The sequence below is a fragment of the Otolemur garnettii genome, unplaced genomic scaffold (genome assembly GCF_000181295.1).
Source record: "Otolemur garnettii isolate 467f Iridium unplaced genomic scaffold, OtoGar3 scaffold00031, whole genome shotgun sequence".
Taxonomy (NCBI): domain Eukaryota; kingdom Metazoa; phylum Chordata; class Mammalia; order Primates; family Galagidae; genus Otolemur; species Otolemur garnettii.
Window position 1 is genome coordinate 6764743 of NW_003852426.1, and position 20653 is coordinate 6785395.

At 40.5% G+C, this 20653-nt stretch overlaps 1 protein-coding gene and 1 pseudogene across 2 annotated transcripts in view; one reads left to right on the forward strand and one right to left on the reverse strand.

The window, feature by feature from the left end:
- MAPK14 (mitogen-activated protein kinase 14) overlaps positions 1 to 20653 on the forward strand; it is a 97416-nt gene that overhangs the window by 9402 nt on the left and 67361 nt on the right. The gene's annotated exons all lie outside the window — the stretch shown is intronic.
- Positions 1501 to 2546, reverse strand: LOC100956804 (annotated as a pseudogene).

Here is a 20653-nt window from a genome sequence, read left to right on the forward strand (position 1 = left end):
GGGGGAAAATGTGTATATATGTGTGTGTGTGTGTGTGTGTGTGTGTGTGTTTCCTTTCAACTCTGTTGTCATTGTTGAGAAGCAACCTTGAGGGAAGGAATAAAGGCCGGGATGAGGGAGAGCAGTAGTGACCTGAGGAGAGGACAGGGAGGACCCGGGGTGACCCTGGGGTAAAGAACTCCAGCTGCACAAGGAGGAGGGGGAAGGATCCAGCCCTAGCCAGTGAGGATGTGGAAGATGGTCTTTGCAGCAGCCCAGTAGAAGAACGGAAGGCAGGTGGTTGTGTCCCAGCCGGGGTGCTCCTCGGCCTTCTAAGCTTGGCGCAGCAGCCACAGGACCTGCCGCACAGGGGGCCTCTGTGGCGTAGTTCCCTCCCTGGCCTCTCCGGGTGCTGGCTCCACGCAGTTAGGGAACACCTTGGCTTGTTGGCTCTCTAGGTACTCCGGGATGCTCAGCCTGGGCCTATCGGCCTCCCCATCCCCTGTCTCCTCTTTCTTTCGGTCTGCCACCTTCTCCACTACTCCCTCCACACCCCATCATCCGGTGTGTGGGTCTTCGCTTGTCCCACTTTGTCCTCTTCCTTTCCCTCCTCTTCGACTCCCTCTGGGGGCAGCCAGAAGGGTCCTCAGAAAACCCTGAAGAGGGAGGCAGAGCAAGCCCACCTCTGTCACTGCGTGCCCCAGGCCAGCACCTCTCCATGGAACGGCCTGTTGCAGGAAGACGAGGCCCAACGGAGAGAAAGAGGACCTAAACACCATAGTTATAAGAGGAAGGGCTTTATTCATCGTCCGGGAGCTTACGGCATAGATTTCCAAATGGCTGCACTATGTGTGTGTTTTATGTCAAAATATATACTTTTTATGTCAAAACCATATTATTTTGAGAGACAAAGTCTCTGTTGCCTTGTGTAGAGTACCAGTGGTGTCGTTGTTGCTCACAGTACCTCAAACTCTTGGCTTAAGCAATCCGCTTGCCTTAGCCTCCTAAGTAGCTGGGATTACAGTTATGCACCACCATGCCTGGTTAGTTATTCTATTTTTAGTAGAGATGGAAGTCTCACTCTTGCTCAGGCTGGTCTCGAACTTATGAGTTCAAGCAATCCTCTTTAGTCTCTCAGAGGATTATAGGTGTGAGCCACCATGCTGGGCCTAATAGATTAAAATATTAACATTAACAGGAATTTGGAAGAAGTTGATTCTAACCCTCATGGATGACTTAGAGGGGTTCAAGACTTCAATAGAGGAAGTATCTGCAGATGTGGTGGAAGTAGCAAGAGAACTAGAATTAGAAGCAGAGTCTGAAGATGACTGAATTGTTTTAATCTCATAATAAAACTTTGATGAGAAGTTGCTTGTTATGATGAACAAAGAAAGTAGTTTATTGAGATGGTGTTTACTTCTGGTGAAGATGCTATGAACATTGTTGAAATAACAACAAAGGATTTAGAATATTTCATAAACTTAGTTGATAAAGCAGTGTCAGGGTTTGAGAGGATTTAATCCAATTTTGAAAGTTCTGTGAGTAAAAGGCTATCAAACAGCATTGCTTACTACGGCATATTCTTTTATGCGTACTGCAGAATATTCTTTTTTTTCCCAAGCCACAGCCCACTTTTATTTACACTCATCCCAAAGCACATGATTTGGGGCTGAAGGACAGGTCTTAAGGAAGTGAAAGTTGAAGGTCACAGAGGGCAGTGGCAGGAGTACAGGGGAAGAATAGGAAAGGGACAGTTAAGACAGATGCCTTCTACAGTCTCCCATGTCACCCTAGGCAGCGGAGGAGGTGTAGTCTCCCTTAGGATTTGGACGTGGACACAGCAAGTCCGATGAGTCCAGCCAGTCCTGCCATGCCCAGGGCCAGGCCTCCAACAATGGCCATGCCCACTAGTCCACCTTTCTTCATGGCCTTATCAATAAGCCATTCCAGTTCCTTGGCTTGGTTGTTTTGGGGCTCAGTCTGCAGCAGCCCTCAAACGTACTTTAAGGCTTTCTCATATTCTTTGAGCTGGTGGTTCCCCACAGCCAGGTAGAAGACATAATCCCACTGCTCCTCTTTGCTCCCGTTGGGCAGCAGCACCTCGAGCAGCGCGATGCCTTTATAATGTCATCATTGTACTTGCTCCGCACCAGGCACCAGGCGTGCTCAAACTGCGTGCTCTTGGACACCAAGCCTGCTGACTTCTCAGACTGAAATTTCTTTTCAAACTTCAGCAAGTCATCCACAGACACCATTTCGTTCAACACGGCCTCCATGGCCGCCGCCCCCACAAGCCTCACCAAACACTACAGTGCCTCAGTCTCCATGGCCCAGGAGAAGGGGCTGAGGGCCATTTCCGGCGACCGATGGAAGCGAGAGCCTACTGCAGAATATTCTTTTGTGCAAGTCAGAGTCAATAGATGCAGCAAACTTCATTTTCTTATTTTGAGAAATTGTTACAGCCATCCCAGCCTTCAGCAGCCACCACCTGGATCAGTCAGCATCAAGGCAAGATCCTCTACTAGCAAAAAGATTGACTTGCTGAAGGCTTAGATGATCATGAACATTTATAGTAATACAGCACTTTTTTTTTTTTTTTTTGAGACAGAGTCCCACTATGTCGCCCTCAGTAGAGAACCGTGGCTTCAGAGCTCACAGCAACCTCAAACTCTTGGGCTTTAGCAATTCTCTTGCCTCAGCATACCAAGTAGCTGGGACTACTGGCATCTGCCACAATGCCAAGGTTTTTTTTTTGTTGTAGTTGTCATTGTTGTTTAGTAGACTGAAGCCAGATTCGAACCCACCAGCTCCGGTGTATGTGGCCAGCGCCCTAGCCACTGAGCACAGGGCCAGTAATACAGCATTTTTATACAAAAGTATATAAATTTTTTTTTTTTTTGAGACAGAGCCTCAAGCTGTCCCCCTGGGTAGAGTGCCATGGCATCACAACTCATAGCAACCTCCAACTCCTAGGCTTAAGCGAGTCTCCTGCCTCTGCCTCCCAAGTAGCTGGGACCACAGGTGCCTGCCACAATGCCCGGCTATTTTTTGGTTGTAGCCATCATTGTTGTTTGGCGGGCCCGGGCTGGATTCGAACCCACCAGCTCAGGTGTACGTGGCTAGAGCCTTAGCCACTTGAGCCACAGGCGCCGAGCCATAAATTTTTTTTAGACAATGCTTTTGCCCACTTAGACTACAGTATAGCGTAAACATAACTCTTGTATGTATGGGGAAACCAAAAAAATTGTGTCACTTACTTTGTGATGTTTACTTTATTGTGGGGGTCTAGAACTGAATGCACATCTCTCAGGTATGCCTGTACATGAAATTTATAAATTAACCACATTTTCAGCATTCCAACCTTTTAAGAATTTATTATAGAGTAGAAGAAGATAGTGGTCTATAAATTCTGCCCTTGCCAAATAGGTCATGGATTTTGGGCATGTTGGCTTTCAGGCTAAATGTGGGAGGTGGAGGGTAGAGGAAAGTACTAGAGAGTGAGGTGTCTAGGATGATTCCTATTTTGGCCTAGGGCAAATAAGTACATTTTATTGGCATTTTCTGATCTTAGGAGTATAGTAGGGTTCAGGAATGTAGAGGCAAGGGGGAAGGAATATGGGTTCGTGGTAATCTTCTTGGAGCAGGACTCTGCATATTATACCTTGAGCACCTACCATGGAATGTGAACAAAACAGACACAAATTTCTGCCTTTACAAAGCTATATTCTATCAGGCATGGCAGTGGAAATAGATAATAAACAAGTAAAATTTATAGTATGGTAGATATTAAGTGCTGTGAAGAAAATGAAACAAGGGAAGGAGAGAGAGATCTGGGATGGCTGAGATGGCTGGGCCTCATTGGTGAAGTGACAATTGAGCAAAAACCTGAAGAAGGTTATATAGGACACTGGTTGGAAATAGATGGGTGAGAGGTAAATAATTCCAGGACAAGGGATTAGCAAGTGCAAAGGCCCTGAGGCAAAGGTGTTGTACCCCAGGAAATAGCTAGGAGACTACTATGGTTAAAGGTCAATGAACCAGGGACCACATACAGAGTGGAAAGTGGGTAAGGGGCTGTAGATGGAGAGGAATAGTGTATGGTCTTATTTGGCTTTGTAAGGACTATGACTTTACCTCTGAGAGGAGAAACCATGCAAAGACATGTTCTAACTTATGTTTTAATAGATCACTGTGCTCTATGGTCCCTGTTTTTTCATTCTGTTCCTTACCCATTAGAGGCATTCTTGTGGTTTAGGCTAGAATGGGGAGTTAGATGTTTTGGTGTAGAGCCCTGACCCATACCCACAATTTTGATTCCAGTAGGCTCAGAGTGCCAGAGCCAGTATTTTTGTTTTGCCCTAGAAATTCACGGTACTGCAGTCCAGTTCTTTAAACAACATGGACTGACTTTAATTTTTCAAGGTTTCATTACCAAAAGGAAGGGAGCAAAGAGATTAGTTCTAGAGTTTATTAGTTTAGCTATAAAAAGAAGATTAACTGGCTGCCAGGTTGAGTGTTTTTTAGTGTTTGGCTTCTGGGGTTTTTCTTACTGTTGGATCATGTTTTAGAAGTCATTTTTACCTTCTTTCAACATTTAAGCATTTAAGATACCATTTATTTTCTGTTTTACATGGCCCTTTGTCTGCTTTAGATTTCTCTACCTTTCACCTATTACAATAATTTTAGTAGAGGTCAGACTATTGTTTCTTGTCACTAACATCTTGACTACAAAGCCCCAATGACTCTCTTCTCTATAACTTGAATAGTTCTTAGACGTGAAAGATTCCCCGGAAATGTGGCCTTATAAAAGCCCACACTATTTATTGCCTTCCCTGCCTTTGTAGATATAAACTCTTCTCTTTCATCAACACTCTCCCCCTTTCACTGCTTTATCATCTGGTTGCAGAAAATAAGTTTTCCTGCAAATACAGATTCCCATGGCAACATAACAAAAAGGTAATAGAACAAATGTTTATTTTGTCTAGACCTGCTGTCTGAGTAACATTAGACCCTGAACATGTTGGCTCCTGTTACTTTGAATGATGTGGTTACAGATTCCCTTGTTTTCGTCAAAAATCTCCTTTTAGGCCTTGGTTGTATTGCCACTATGACTATGACGTGAAGGGAGGGTGTGTGGGGGTGACTTATTGTACTCTAAAGTATGATTTGGTTTGCAAGTTTATGGTTCAGAATGTAGATATTACACAACATATGACCATGCCACAAAAGAAAGCATACCAGTTGTCCCCTTTGTTTTCAGAAATTCATTTATTTAGTATTTCCAGTGCACCATACTAGGCATTGTTTTTGTAGAGATTAAAAAAATGAAAAAGCAGGAAAGGTCCTTGCTTTGAAAATATCAGTCTAGTGGGGACATACTTGTTTCCTCATAGATTGCTTTGGAGGTCCTCTGTAGCTTTTTTCTCTTCTGCATCCTTTTAGCTTAAGTTGCCATCTCAAATTTATCTTTATATTGCCCTTTTTTCTCTTGGAATCTTTTTAGATAGTCTTCTCTCTTTCTCTCAAATTTGGCAACTGCCATGATTTGAATATGTCCACCAACGTTTGTTATTGGAACCTTTTAATTTCTAATCAGCAGTATTGGGAAGTGGGGCCTAATAAAGAACTGATTAGATCCTGAGGGCTCTGCCCTCCTGGATGGATTATTAATGTCATTGTCAAGGAAGTGAGTGAGTTATCATGAGAGCGGCTTTGTTATAAAAGCGAATTTAGTCCCTTCTTTCTGTCACCGACTCTCATCCTCTCGCTTTTCACTATTGGATGATGCAGCAAAGAGGTCCTTACCAGATGCCAACACCTTAATATTGGACTCTCTAGCTTCCAAGACTGCGAGAAATAATTTTTTTCTTTATAAATTACCCAGTCTGTAGTGTTCTGTTATAGCAACACAAAGTGGACTAAGACAATGACATACTGGTTACTTTTTACATTAAGGGTAATTTTATGGAAGGATATGTGTTGGAAATCTGTGTCAGATAAGCCTTCCTATCTGACAGTTCAGATCTAGAAAGTGATGACATCAGCATGTCCCCACAAGAAGTCAAAACTTCTTTTGATTACCCAAGGGCTCAAAGAGGCTGGCTTTTTGTTGTTGTTGTTTGTTTCCTGAGACACTCTCATTCTGTCCCCCTAGCTAGAATGCCATGGTGTCATCATAGCTCACAGCAATCTCAAATTCTTGGGCTTAAGCGATCCTCTTGCCTCAGCCTCTTAGGTAGCTGGAACTTCAGGCGCATGACACCACAACAGGCTAGTTTTTCTGTTTTTAGTAGAGATGGGGTCTCACTCTTGCTGATGCTGGTCTCAAACTCCTGGCTTCAAGCAATCTACCTGCCTTAGCCTCCCAGAGTGCTAGGATTACAGGTGTGAGCCACCTCGCAGGACCTTCCCCTTTGGGGAGACTATTTTAAGAGAAAAAAGGGACTATGAGGGTAAGTATCCTCTAAATCCTTAGTCCACCCCCATACATCCACTTGGGGTGATGTCTCTGCTGTGACAGTCTTCTGGCCTATAATCATGTACCCTTCATCATGCCTTCGCTCTTTCCTGTGACATTCAGCTTGAGGTGCCTGGCTTATGCAAGTGCACACTGAACTCATCTTTCCTGTATTTCCTTATCTCCATAGTAGGTCTAACTTGATTTCCACAAATAGTCGCTCTATTATTAATATCTCTAATAGCTATTTCCTTTCTCCCATCCTGTCAGATCCTTCATCTAGGGCTTCAGCTGGCTTACACCTTCTTGAACTTAGGCTTTTGATTAAGTAGTTTCTATTTATGTTTTCTTCTCTAGGCTACCAAATGCTGATCACAATCTCAGTTCTTAGTTATCTTCCTCATTTACTATAGTAAAATATGACTTCCTAATGATCGTAGTATTAAGTTAAAGTGTAGAATATTGATGTTGTCATCTTAGATTGATATACTTATATCATTCTCTCATTTGACATTATAAATTTGGCTTGCCTCATTTTCTGATTGCTGGTTTAGTATTCTAGTGCCTTATGCTTTAAATGATCTGCTTTGAAATGAGTAATCCCAGTATTATATTGGTGCCAGAGCAAAAAGAAAAACATTAGGGCTCGGCGCCCATAGCACAGTGGTTATGGCACTAGCCATGTACACCGAGGCTGTCAGGTTTGAACCTGGCCTGATTCAGCTGGACAACAGTGACAACTGCAACAGAAAATAGCCAGGCATTGTGGCAGGCACCTGTAGTCCCAGTGACTTGGGAGGCTGAGACAGGAAAATTGCTTGGGCCCAGGAGTTGGAGGTTGCTGTGAGCTATGTTGCAACAGCACTCAAATAAGGGTGACATAGTGAGACTCTGTCTCAAAAAAGAAAAAAAAAAGAAAGAAAAACATTGACAAATTGAGAGAATAGGCAGTAAGTATGGTGAGCATCTATCAAGCTGTGTTTACATTCCCAAATATAGTACAGGTTGAATGTCCCTCATTCAAAATGCTTCACACCAGAAGTGTTTTGGATTTTGGATTTTGAAATATTCAGATATTACCAGTTAAACATACTTAATTCAAAAATTTGAAATCTGAGATGCTTCCGTGAGCATTCCCTTCGAGTGTCACATTAGCACTCAAAAAGTTTTGGATTTTGTAACATTTCAGGTTAGGGATGTTCAATGTGTGTGATCTAGGGTTATTCAACCTGTCGGCACCTCGGATGGGATAATATTTTCTTGTGGGTGACTGGCTTGTGCATTGTAGTATGTTTACCAGCATCTCTGTCTCCTATTCACAAGATATTAATAGCAATTCCCAGTTGAGACAATCAAAAATGTCTCTAGATGTTGCGACATATTCCAGGACCTGGGAGGAGGATCACTCTTAGTTGAGAACCACTTACATAATCCTGTATATTTGGATCGATTGGCTCTGAGTAAAAACTGGATCTGGATAGAACAACTTCAACTTTCTACCTGCAAAAAGATAGAAATGCTGTACTTCTGCTTTATAAGTTGGGCTTCTTTAAACATGATTTTCATTATTTCTGGGAGAGTAACAGCATTCATAATGTTCAAGTTCCTAGTGATAACCTAATAAGATTAATGGATGGGAGAACTTGCCCGGCATGTTTGTGAAAGGCCAGGTATACTACTGGCACAACTGAGAAACAATTAATGATAGTAAGGAAGACCTGATTTTCATGAATAATTGTTTTTGCCTCACTTAGGATATTGAATGTTTCTGGAAAGGAAAATTGTTTTAGGATGTAACATAAAGTCCAAATTGGTAGGCAGTATTTTCCCCAGTGTCTCTTCAGGTATTCTGTTCTATGTCCTTTCCTATCATCTTTGGGTATTTAGCCTTTTCAAACTAGAAATATAATGCTGTTTAGGAAACCACAAAGAGAGCTGCAGATAAACTAAGGAGCAAGGATAGTACATTCAAATTAATTTTTTTTTTTTTTCCTGAGACAGAGCCTCAAGCTGTCCCCCTGGGTAGAGTGCCGTGACATCACAGCTCACAGCAACCTCCAACTCCCGGGCTCAAGCGAGTCTCCTGCCTCTGCCTCCCAAGCAGCTGGGACCACAGGCGCCTGCCACAACGCCTGGCCACTTTTTGGTTGCAGCCATCATTGTTGTTTGGCGAGCCCAGGCTGGATTCGAACCCGCCACCTTAGGTGTATGTGGCTGGCGCCTTAGCCACTTGAGCCACAGATGCCGAGCCCAAATTAATTTTTTTGTTAGTTTTAAAGGTTCTTGCATCTGGGAAGGCTTTGCTTAATTTTTAAAATAGCCTGAATTTTTTTCAGAATCTTGTAGCAGTAAGAAAGATCAAGCTTATTTGATTTAGAATGTGTCACACAGACACCTTTGTATTCTAGTTCCTTATGAGATACTATGGTGTTTCCCAAATTATCTGTGGTACTGTTTTTTGTTTGTTTGTTTGTTTTTTGAGACAGAGTCTTTGTCGCCCTTGGTAGAGTGCTGTGGTGTCACAGCTCACAGCAACCTCAAACTCTTGGGCTCAAGCCATTCTCTTGTCTCAGGCTCTCAAGTAGCTGAGACTACAGGCGCCCACCGTAACGCCTGGCTATTTTTACAAATGGGGTCTTGCTCATGCTCAGGTTGGTCTCAAACTCTGCTTTGGTCTCCCACAGTGATAGGATTACAGGCGTGAGCCCCGCGCCCAGTTTGTGGTATGTTTTAATAACTTTGAGGTTGTGAGGCAGTGATTTTAGTGTCACAATATGTACATTTTAATATTTAATATGCTCTTTATTTTTTTTTTCAGCTGAGAAATCACCAAGTATGTTCTCTATTTTATGTTTTTAACACCCTCTTAAACTCTTCTGTTCAGATTTTTCCTTGTGTTTCTCAAATTCTCTTATTTTATCTTTTGGTCAGTTTTTCTTCCTCTTTCTGCTGCATGTTCTTAAGTTCTCTTTCCTCTTTCTGGGCATATTCTCTTTTAATTATCTGGTAAGTCTCAACAGTAGCCTTGTTCATATACTATACTTTCAAATTTATACTTTTGAGTCTAATCCTAAGAATAGTTACACTTTGGATTTTAAATCTATTGAAATGTAGTGTTTCATGTGTTCCCTTGGTTAGTTTCCTCTACACTTCTTGAGGATACTCTCAGAGATGTAGTACTAACTTCCCTTGGAATGGATTCATCTTAAACACTTGTATGGTTTAGCCTTACATACATAGAGCTGGTATCATCATTAGCAATGATGAATGACTGTGATCATGAAAATTGCAATCAGAGAATGGGCCTATTACCTCAAGAGTTCTGTAACTTTGGGTATCAAGACAAAATAATTTTGAAAGTTTGAAATATATGTGTATATGTATTGATGCTTATGTTTTAGATCTAATAGAATGAAGCAAATTTGTCAGTGATCCATCAAGACAGTGTTAAGTGCTTACCATGTGTAGAAGGAGACATAAAATTCTTGTAAATTATATTAGTAAGAAGCTGTTGATGTGTGCAGCATTGTGGATTATACTGGTTAGTATGGTTTAATGGAGGAGGAAAGATCTGAACATAGTTAGAAGGATAGGTAGTTTTGTAGAGGAGAAAGGGGAACATTTTTAGATAATAGGAGAAAACATAAACTAAGAATAGATATAAAAAAGACTGGCCTGACAAGAGGAACATCTCAGGAAGAGTGAATCCAGTTGTGATTCTCATTCAGGTTATGCTTCAGAGTCAATTGTGGAACTTTTAAACTTACAGATGCTGAGATCCTAGCCCTAGAAATCAAGAATGAGATCTGGAGTGGAACTCAGGCAGCTGCATTTTTTAAAAGTCTACCAGTGGTTCTGACTTGCAGAACCACTTTAGTTAGTAAAGAGCAGTTAGAATTTCTTGAGTTGTAAAGTGAGTTGTAAAGTGGCAAAAAGTGTTTTAAAATTGGTCTCACTGCCAGCCTAAGCCACAGTGAGACCCTATCTCTAAAAATAGTCAGGCATTGTGGCAGGCGCCTGTAGTCTCAGCTACTTGGGAGACTGAGGCAAGAGAATTGCTTAAGCCCACAAGTTTGAGGTTCCTGTGAGCTGTGATGTCACATCACTCTACCAAGGGCAACATGTGAGACTCTGTCTCAAAAAAAAATGAAATGAGGGCAGCACCTGTGGTTCAGTGGGTAGGGCGCCGGCCCCATATACCAAAGATAGCGGGTTCAAACGAGGCCCTGGCCATACTGCAACAACAACAACAACAAAAAATAGCCAGGTGTTGTGGCAGGTTCCTATAGTCCCAGCTACTTGGGAAGCTGAGGCAAGAGAGTCGCCTAAGCCCAAGAGCTGGAGGTTGCTGTGAGCTGTGACGGTATGGCAGTCTACCAAGGGCGACAAAGTGAGACTCTGTCTCTTAAAAAAAAAAAAAGAAAGAAAGAAATGAAGTAGTCTTACTGAGTGTACAGAATGGATTGGTAGAAGCAATGCTTTGCTTTATAAAAAGTCTTTGGTAATCTGTTTATGTGTACCTATTTTCATTCTTACTCTTCAGCTAAATTTCTCAGTTGCTTCAGGTCAGGAACTATCTATTTCTTGGTATGTATTTCTTACTCTTGCATTGTGTGCTAGATATGTGCTGGACTAGATTCTGAGGATAAAAAGATAAACGATAGTTTTCTACTCTCTCTCAGAGTCTGAATTTGGAAACGTATACATATACATATATTCGATTGATTGTGCAGACTGGTATGAGTCCATGTCCTGTTAGGAACCAGGTTGCACAGCAGGAGATGAGCAGCACTCTGGCAAGTAAGTGACATGTCATCTGTATTTTTAGCCACTCCCCATTGCTCACATTACTTCCTAAGCTCTGCCTCCTGTCACATCAGTGTTAGTATTATATTCTCATAGGAACGTGAACTCTACTATAAACTACTTATGGGAGAAATCTAGATTGCATACTCCTTATGATAATCGAAGCAGTGATGCTAGGACTGGGGAGTGGCTGCCAATACAGATTATCAGTAGCAGAGAGGTTTGAGTATACAGAGACCATAACAGAGCAATTGCTCTTAAAGAGTCATATCAAAACCTACCCCTACCCTGGTCCGTGGAAAAATTGTCTTCCATGAAACTGGTCCCTGATGCCAAAAAGGTTGGGGACTGCTGGTATAAAATACTGGCTACATTATGTTTGCTGGTTGATAGTAGGTCCTTTTAATGTATGAATGTACATTTTGATTTACAGAAATTACATTTTAGTTATCCACAGATTGCCAACAAATTATCAAGGATTTGGGCCCTCAATATAGATAGATAGATAGATAGATAGATTTTTTTTTTTTTTTTGAGACAGAGTCTCAAGCTGTCTCCCTGGGTAGAGTGCTGTGGCTTCCTAGCTCACAGCAACCTCAGACTCTTGGGCTTAAGCTATTCTCTTGCCTTAGCCTCCCAAGTAGCTGGCGCTACGGGGCCCACTACAATGCCTGGCTATTTGTTTTGTTGTTGTTGCAGTTGTCATTGTTGTTTTAGCTGACTTGGGCCGAGTTGGAACCCCCAGCCCCAGTGTATGTGGCTGGTACCCTACCCACTGAGTTACAGGTACCACTCCCTCAATATTCTTTTTAAATAATCTGTTCTCTTTATCTGAGCATGGTGTCACACACCTGTAGTCCCAGCTGCTTGGGAGGCTGAGGCAGGAGGATTGCTTGAGTGAGGAATTTGAGGTTGCAGCAGGCTATGATGACATCATTGCACCCTAGCTTGTGTGACAAAGCTAAACTCTTTCTCAAAAACAAACAAACAAAACCAAAAAAACTCCCAAATTGTCCTCTTTTACTGTAGAGACATGCTCAACTTCAAATTTGAAAAGTAAGAAATCTAAAAATATATTGGAGAGTTTATTTCCTGACAAGCCTCCATGCTGGAAGTTGCAGGTACAGCATTGACCATGGGGTTATTTCGTAATAGAACTGTGTGATCATTTTGATCTGGAATGTTCAAAACTATCTCCCTTTTATAGTTTATAAAGTACTTTCACATAATTATCTTGTTTGAACCTCAAAAGAGAATTGTAATGTAAACAGAACTGGTGAGACCCTCATTTTATTGATTTGGAAACAGGTGTATAGAAGCTTTGCCAAGATCGCTGGTTAAGAAGTGCCAAGATCAAAACTAGAACATAAAGTTTTTGATGACTGGTTTATTCTTCTCTGTATCACACTTACATATGTTTCTGTTTAGTGGTATTTGTTGAGATGAGGTTACCAAAATACAGAAAACAGACTGTTCACTAGGATACAGAAGCAGCATTATTAAATTGAAACTTCAGTGATTTTTCTAGAGCAGTAAAGAGATTCTTATCTAGTAGTCCCACAAGTAATTGAGATGTCTTGAAAATGCCAGTATTTTGATAAAAGAATCAACATACTAAGTATACTAGTTTGAAGATATATTCACAAATTATTTGATTCTCCTCCCTTTGAGAGGTGGATCTTAATTTCCCTCCCTTCCAGTGAGGACTGTACTTAGTGGTTCACTGCTTTAATACATAGAATGTAGTAGAAATGAACTATGACTTCTGAGGGTAGCTCATAAAAGATACTGAGCCCCCTGTCTTGCTCTTTCTCTGAGATCATTTGCTGTAGGGCAGAGTTTCTCAAACTTGGAGCTAATTGACATTTTGAGCCAAATAATTTTTTGTTATAAGGGGCTGTCCTGTGTATTGTAGGGTCTTTAGCAGTATCCCTGGCCTCTACCCACTAGCTGCCAGTAACATCATCTCTCATCCTACCCCCACCCCCAGTTGTGATAACCAAAAATGTCTTAGTCATTGTCAAATGTCCCCTGGGGCAGGAGGAATTGCCCTCTGTTAAGAACAGCTGCTTTAGGGGAAGCCAGCTGCCATCTTGGAAAGACACTGAAGTAGTTTACGTGTGAAAAATAGGCCTCTTGCCAATAGCCCTGTGAGTGAGCTATCTTGGAAATGGATCCTTCAGCATCAGTCAAGCCCTCAGATGACTATTGGCTATGATCAACATGTAGACTGTAAACTCATGAGAGAATATGACCAGAACCCAGCTAAAATACTCCTGAATTCTTGGCCCACAAAAACTGAGATGATAAATCTTGTTTATGGTATCAAATTTTGGGATGATTTGTTATCTGGCATAATAAATTATCTTGTTTAAATTATTATGTTACCATGAAAATGTATGTGTAGTACATTATATAAGATGGTATTACAGACTGAAGAAATAGCAAAACTTGTGCAAACATACTAACAATACCTGTTAGTACATATGTAGTCATGTTCACAGCATGTATTTGTAGAGTACTTTTCTGCATATGAAGCCTGTAAATGCTAGTACTGTAAAAGCCTTTTAATTGTAGCAACAAGGCAAAGTTGATTGATGGTAATACTAAGTAGTCACAATGGAAGATATGATTAGTCTGTTTAATTTTCAGATTTGATTGAGAGGAGTTAAAAATTATTTTGAAGTGGTAACTTTAGAAACATTTGTTGCTGGGCGTGGTGGCTTGTTCTTGTAATCCTAGCTACTTGGGAGGGTGAGGCAGATGGATTGCTTAAGGCCAGAAGTTTGAGATCAGTCTGGGCAGCACAGTGAGACCCTTATTTCTTAAAAAACTATATATATGTGTGTGCATACACACACACACACACATATATGTATATTTAGTTAGTTGGGTGTGGTTTTGCATGCCTGTAGTCACATCTACTCTGGAGGCTGAGTTGGGAGAATTGTTTGAGCCCAGGAGTTCCAGACTAGTCTGAGATATATAGTGAGATGTCCTCTCAAAAACAAACAAAAAAACATTTGTTATTAAATTTTTCAAACACACCAAAGTAGTACCATGTACCCATGGTGGTAACATTCTAATGAGGCTTTAGAAAATAATCCCTTTTAAAAGAGAAATACATGCGATATTTTTATAGTCTGTATAGGAAAGCCATTGCTCTTGATGCAGAAATATATCACTTCACATGGGAATCAAAAGAAATATATTAATTAATGTGGACAAAGAGTTCATGCAGTTAAAAAAATAAAGTGTTAACTGATACTACTGTAAGCTACAGTGAAGAAATACTAATGTAAGTTGAACACCCAAGGGACTGTAACAAATTGGTCAACATATGGAGGTGGTCAACATAAGGAACTAGGCCTGCTGTACTGTTAACATACATGTGGCGCATGTCTGGTCTATGAAAATTAGGTCAACTTGAGGTGGTCAGTGTAGGGACATGGTCAGCTATGGAAGTTCTATATCTTATAAAAATTATTCTCCTTTCAAATGGAACTTGTAGCAAATAAAGAATAATTGCATTTCACATTTTAATCACAAATCGTTTTGGATTTTTAGATTGCAAATCCTAAGTGAATTTCTACATGTTTGAATACTAGTTTTCATGAGGCTTAGTAAAAAATTGAAGCAGTTGCGAAAAACATTTTTGCTTCAGTAGCTTAGATGCATTTACAGCAGAAATTGGACCAAATCAGGAATGGTGAGTATCTAGGATGTGTATTGTGTTGCCATTCCCTAAATCCCAGGCCCATGCATGACTAATGTCCCTAGTAAATCTTATCACAAATACATTTTCCTGTCTGAATGAGATTTTCATAAAGATACTGAATTTCTATAAACATCCTTGAATTTTAAGTTCTGCAAAAATACTTATCAGTTGTGTTTTTCATTCTGAGCTCCTTATGTATTGATAAGATTTGTCATATGTCATTTATTTTTATCTTTTTTTTCTGCAGTTTTGGCTGGGGCTGGGTTTGAACCCACCACTTCTGGTATATGGGGGCCAGTGCCCTACTTGAGCCACAGGCGCCTTCCTGTCATATGTCATTTAGGTTTTAAGCCTCTTTGAAGGGAATTTTTAGAAATTGGCAAACTAGAGACTGATCATATTACACATACTTGTAACAATTATATTAATAACATCTGAAAGATTTGTAGTGAGAAACAAAGTTCCATTAACAAATATTTTGACCAGGGTGATTCATACCTGTTCTATAATCCTAGCACTGTAGGAGGCCAAGGCAGGAGGATTGCTTGAAGCCAGGAGTTTGATACTAGCCTGGGCAAGATGGAGACCCTGTCTTTACAGAAAAAGAAAAATAGAAAAGTTAGCCTGATGCAGTAGCTAATGTACCTGTAGTCCCAGCTACTCAGGATGCTGAGGCAGGAGGATCACTTGAACTTAGGAGTTTGGGATTGTACTGAGCTATAATGATGCCACTGTTACTCTGGCCTGGACAATAGAGCAAAACCCTGTCTCAAAAAAGAAAGAAGAAGAAATATTGTGTAGTAAGTACAAATAGTGAAGTCATTTTGTGGTTTTTATTATTTTTTTGAGATAGAGTCTCTCACTTTGTTGCCCTCCATAGAGTGCTGTGGTGTCATAACTCACAGCAACCTCAAACTCTTGAGCTCAAGTGATTCTCTTGCCACAACCTCTCGAGTAGCTCGGACTACAGGCACCTGCCATCATGCCTGGCTAGTTTTTCTATTAGTAGAGATGAGATCTTACTCTTCCTTCTGCTGGTCTCGAACTCAGACAGTCCACCCACTTTGGCCTACCAGTGTCCTGGGATTACAGGCATGGGCCACCATGCCTGGCCCCATTTTGTGATTTTTTAAAAAGTCAGTATTATGTAGAGATTAAAACACAGTAGTTGAAAGTTGGTCAGAAAGCTAACTCAGAGAAGCCAATGAAAGACTTGCAGCTAATTTCAAACAGAATATTTATACTGCTGCAGACCTTTGTATCTTCATCTCTCATCTTTTCTCCTTCAGGAGAGGGACCCACTTCAGCTGTCTTTGGAAGTGCTTTAAAGCACTTCCCTTTGTTCTTCCTAAATAAAAATCTCTTTCTTGGGTCAGCGCCTGTGGCTCAAGCCGCTAGGGTGCCAGCCACATACATCTGAGCTGGTGGGTTCAAATTCAACCCAGGCTCGCCAAACAACAATGATGGCTGCAACCAAAAAATAGCCAGGCCAACGTTGTGGCAGGCGCCTATAGTGGGCACCCATCGTCCCAGCTACTTGGAAGGCAGAGGCAGGAGAATCGCTTGAGCTCAGGAGTTGGAGGTTGCTCTGAGCTGTGATGTTCAGAGCACTCTACCCAGGGTGACAGCTTGAGGTTCTGTCTCAAAAAAAAAACAAAACTCTTTCTTACCCTGGCAAAAAAAGGAAAGCTAACAGTGTTTTAAATTTTGAATTTTAAAGCTGATCTTAAATCCCCTGCTATTCTGAAGAACAGTTTTTGAGGTTCTTAAATCAAAACTTAAGTTCCAGTTTTTGCATAAAGTTGCCTTTATTTTCCTGACATTATTTCCAAAGGGGAGGAGGACAAGAACATCTGCATCAGAACTACAGTGATACTTGCACATTTATCTGAATTTAGAATAAAGAAAAACTAAGTTTCTATAGCAGAGTATGATACATGCAGAAAAGCATTTTCAGTATGGTGTTCATTGAAATTTGTGTTAGGCCCTACAGGTAAAAAGAACATTCCAAGTTAATAGTCTAAATTATTTATGTAGAAGGCTGCATTTATTTTCAAAAGCTGCTAAAGTAACCTTAAAATTATATGTTCTCGGGGCAGTGCCTCTGGCTCAAAGGAATAGGGTGCAGGCCCCATATTCTGGAGGTGGTGAGTTCAAACCCGGCCCTGGCCAAAAACTGCAAAAAAAAAAAATTATATGATCTGGAAGAGGTGTCATGTTTTTGCAAATTATTTCTTCACACTGAAATATTTTATTTTATTTTAACCAATTTATTTATTTTGAGACAGGGTCGTACTCTGTACCCTGGGCTAGTGTACAATGGTATCATCATAGTTCACTACATCCTTCAACTCCTAGGCTCAATGATTCTCCTTCCTCGCCCTTCTGAGTTGCTGGAACTGTAGGCATGTGACACCACACCCAGCTAATTATTCTGATTTTTGTACAGACAAGATCTTGCCTTGTTACCTCAACTTAGGTTGGTCTTCAACTCCTGGGGTCAAGTGGTTTTCCTGCCTTGCCCTTCCTAACTGCTAGGTTTACAGGTGTGAGTCCTTCACTTAGTACCCCACTTAGATATTTTAATGAATTTGATGTATTAACAAGACTGCTAATTCAGTATAACTCCAGATTTTAATGTATTTAAATATTTCTATTAATCTCCAAATATAAGTAGAATTGTATTTGTTTTCTTAACCATTATTGAGAGTTCATTTTTGCTTATTAACATCATTCAGGGATTAGAGAAGTCCTCTATTATATTGAGAGAAATTGTAAAGTCACTTATGATCCCTGCAAATTATTCAAAGACTAGAAAGGGGATTGCTTATTCTTCCTTCTTTTGAGGGACTCCCCTTTTTTGTTGTTGTTGTCATCGTGACAGACCTCTTGCTCTTTCACTGTTGCCAGGCTGTAGTACAATGATGTCATCATAGCTCACTGCAACCTCAAATGCCTGGGCATGAATGATCCTCCTGCCTCAGCCTCCTGAGTAATTGAGACTACAGGCACATGCCACTATGCCCAGTTACTTAAAAAAAATTTTTTGTTGTTGAGATGGGGTCTTGTTCTTGCTCAGGCTAGTCTCAAACTCCTGAGCTCAAGCAGTCCTTTTGCCTCAGCCTCTCAGAGTACTAGGAGTACTAGAGTACTAAATGTGAGCCACCATACCTACCCCAAATTGTTTCATGAGGACTATCCCCATGTACTCATTTGCGCTTTCATACTCTGCTTGTGGTTGTGGGCTTTCACACTGTTTGTGGATGTGGAAACTTGTCCTATAACTTACCTTGTTTTTTTCTTTCTTAAGTAAAAAGGTAGCTTTTTAAAAACAAAGAAAAAGAGTGTATTGTATTTAAAGTAAAGCGCAGATAAGCATAGACTTTTATAGAGAGATTGGAAAAGGGTCCCACTCTGGAATGAGAGGAAACCTACCTTGCTTTTATTAAGAAGTTTTCTCTCTTTCTGTGCTGAGCTGAGATTAAAGCATTTTGATTTGCCTTTAGCTGGTAACAGAAAAATCTGCAAGGCAAGTGCCAGTCATGGACATAAACACAAATTTCCTACCATCTCCATACCTATCAAAAGCTTGGTTTCTTTGGAGGGTGGTTTGAAGAATGTGGAGGTTATTATCTATTTTTCTAAACACATTTAAGATTTCCTTAAATGTTCCTTAAGTCTTACAAAGTGCTGTTTTATACTACCCACTCTCCCTTTGCTAATGATGAATTACATGTATTTTGGCATTATGATATTGTCTATAATGATAGATGCTCCCAAAAGAGAACCATGTGACACTCAGTATTTTATTTTTGTAAAAATGTTGATTAGTTTACTGGGCTTGGTGGAATTTGCCTATAGTCATAGCTAGTCAGGAGGGAGACAGGAGGCCAGAAGTTTGAAGTTGGAGAGAGCTATGATAATACCACTGTGCTCGGCGATGCCTGTGGCTCAGTGAGTAGGGTGCTGGCCCCATATACTGGAGGTGGTGGGTTCAAACCTGGCCCCGGCCAAAAACTGAAAAAAAAAATAAATAAGTAACACCACTGTACTCTAGCCTGGGCAAGAAAGCAAGACCCTGTATCAAAATTTTTTTAAAAAAGATGCTGGTTAGGACATTTTTACCATATACAGTAGGAATTTTACCTGGTTTTATTACAAGAATAATTATGCTTCTCTTCAGTTCTCCTGAATGCTTGGTTTATTTTTATTATATGGCTCCTGTGGCTCTTGTCCTAACTGGTGTGTTCTCTTTGTTGAGGCATTAGTGGGCTTCAAGACAAATTCGAGGCCTACCTGTAATGGGTATATAGATAGGACCTCATGATACATGCTAATCTCACCCATGGAGACTTTATTATTTATCTTATTTATTTTTCCTTAATCACTTACTTTTTTTTCAGGTTGTATGTGTATATGCAATTCCAGTCTTCTTTAAGTCCATTGTAGAATAAAATAGGATATACATAAATGTAGAAATTAAAAAAATTATATGAAGATATATTAAGAATCTAGTAAGCTAGTTTTTTGTTGTTGGTGCAGAGGGAGGCAAGTGTGCGTGTATAACTAAACAGTTAGCTTTATTTAATGATTATTATTGTGTGCCTAGGTCCTGAATTCACAGCAGTACATGTGAAAGTGACATCCTAATATTTGCTTTTAATGAATTCATATTTCTTCTAGTATTTTTTTTTACCATATCAACTATTTTATAAAAAGTGAATTAATTTTATAGCTTTGAAAGATTTTCAGTGTTAATTTACAATTGGGGAAAAACTTGTTAAATAATATGTACTGAATTTTAGTTTGAAGAACTTGCTTATTGGAAAGATAATTTCATTTTATAATGATGTTCATGAAAACAAGGTTTTACTTACAGCTCTAGTTTTAAAAATGTGATTGGCTGAGCCTGATGTCTTACACCTGTAATCCCAGCACTTTGGGAGCCCAAGGTTGAGGCAGCAATGAGGTATGATCATGGCCACTGCAGTCCAAGCCTGTGTGACAGTGAGACCTGTAGGACTTTGGCTTAAAAAATAAATAAGTAAGCAAGTAAAGTAAGTGATTAAGAAGATTTCTCCTTGTGCAGCACCTGTAGCTAGCTCAGTGAGTAGCATGCTGGCTCCATGTACTGAGGGTGGTGGGTTTTAAACCTGACTCTGACCAAACTGCAACAAAAAAATAGCTGGGCGTTGTGGCAGGCACCTGTAGTCCCGGCTACTTGGGAGGCTGAGGCAAGAGAATTGCCTAAACCCTAGAGCTGGAAGTTGCTGTGAGCTGTGATGGCACAGCACTCTACCGAGGGTGACAAAGTAAGAATCTGTCTCAAAAAAAAAAGAAGAAGAAGAAAAAGAACTGTTAATACTGATTAAGTGAATCATTATAATAAAGATAAAACCACTAGCTATGCCTAGGGTTGTCCTCATTTCTGGCACAGGGTGACATCCCAGAAAAAAGAGTGAGCATTGAAATTAGACAGATAAGGTTTTGAATTTTAACTGCATACTAGTTGTATGACCTTGAATGAGTTGTTGATTTTCTGACCATTGGTTTCTTTTTTGGGGAAGTAATTATAACTACCTCATAGAAGTGTTATAAGAATTAAATTAGTCGGCTTGGCACCTATAGCTCAACCGGCTAAGGCGCCAGCCACGTACACCTAAGGTGGCGGGTTCGAATCCCCAGCCCGGACC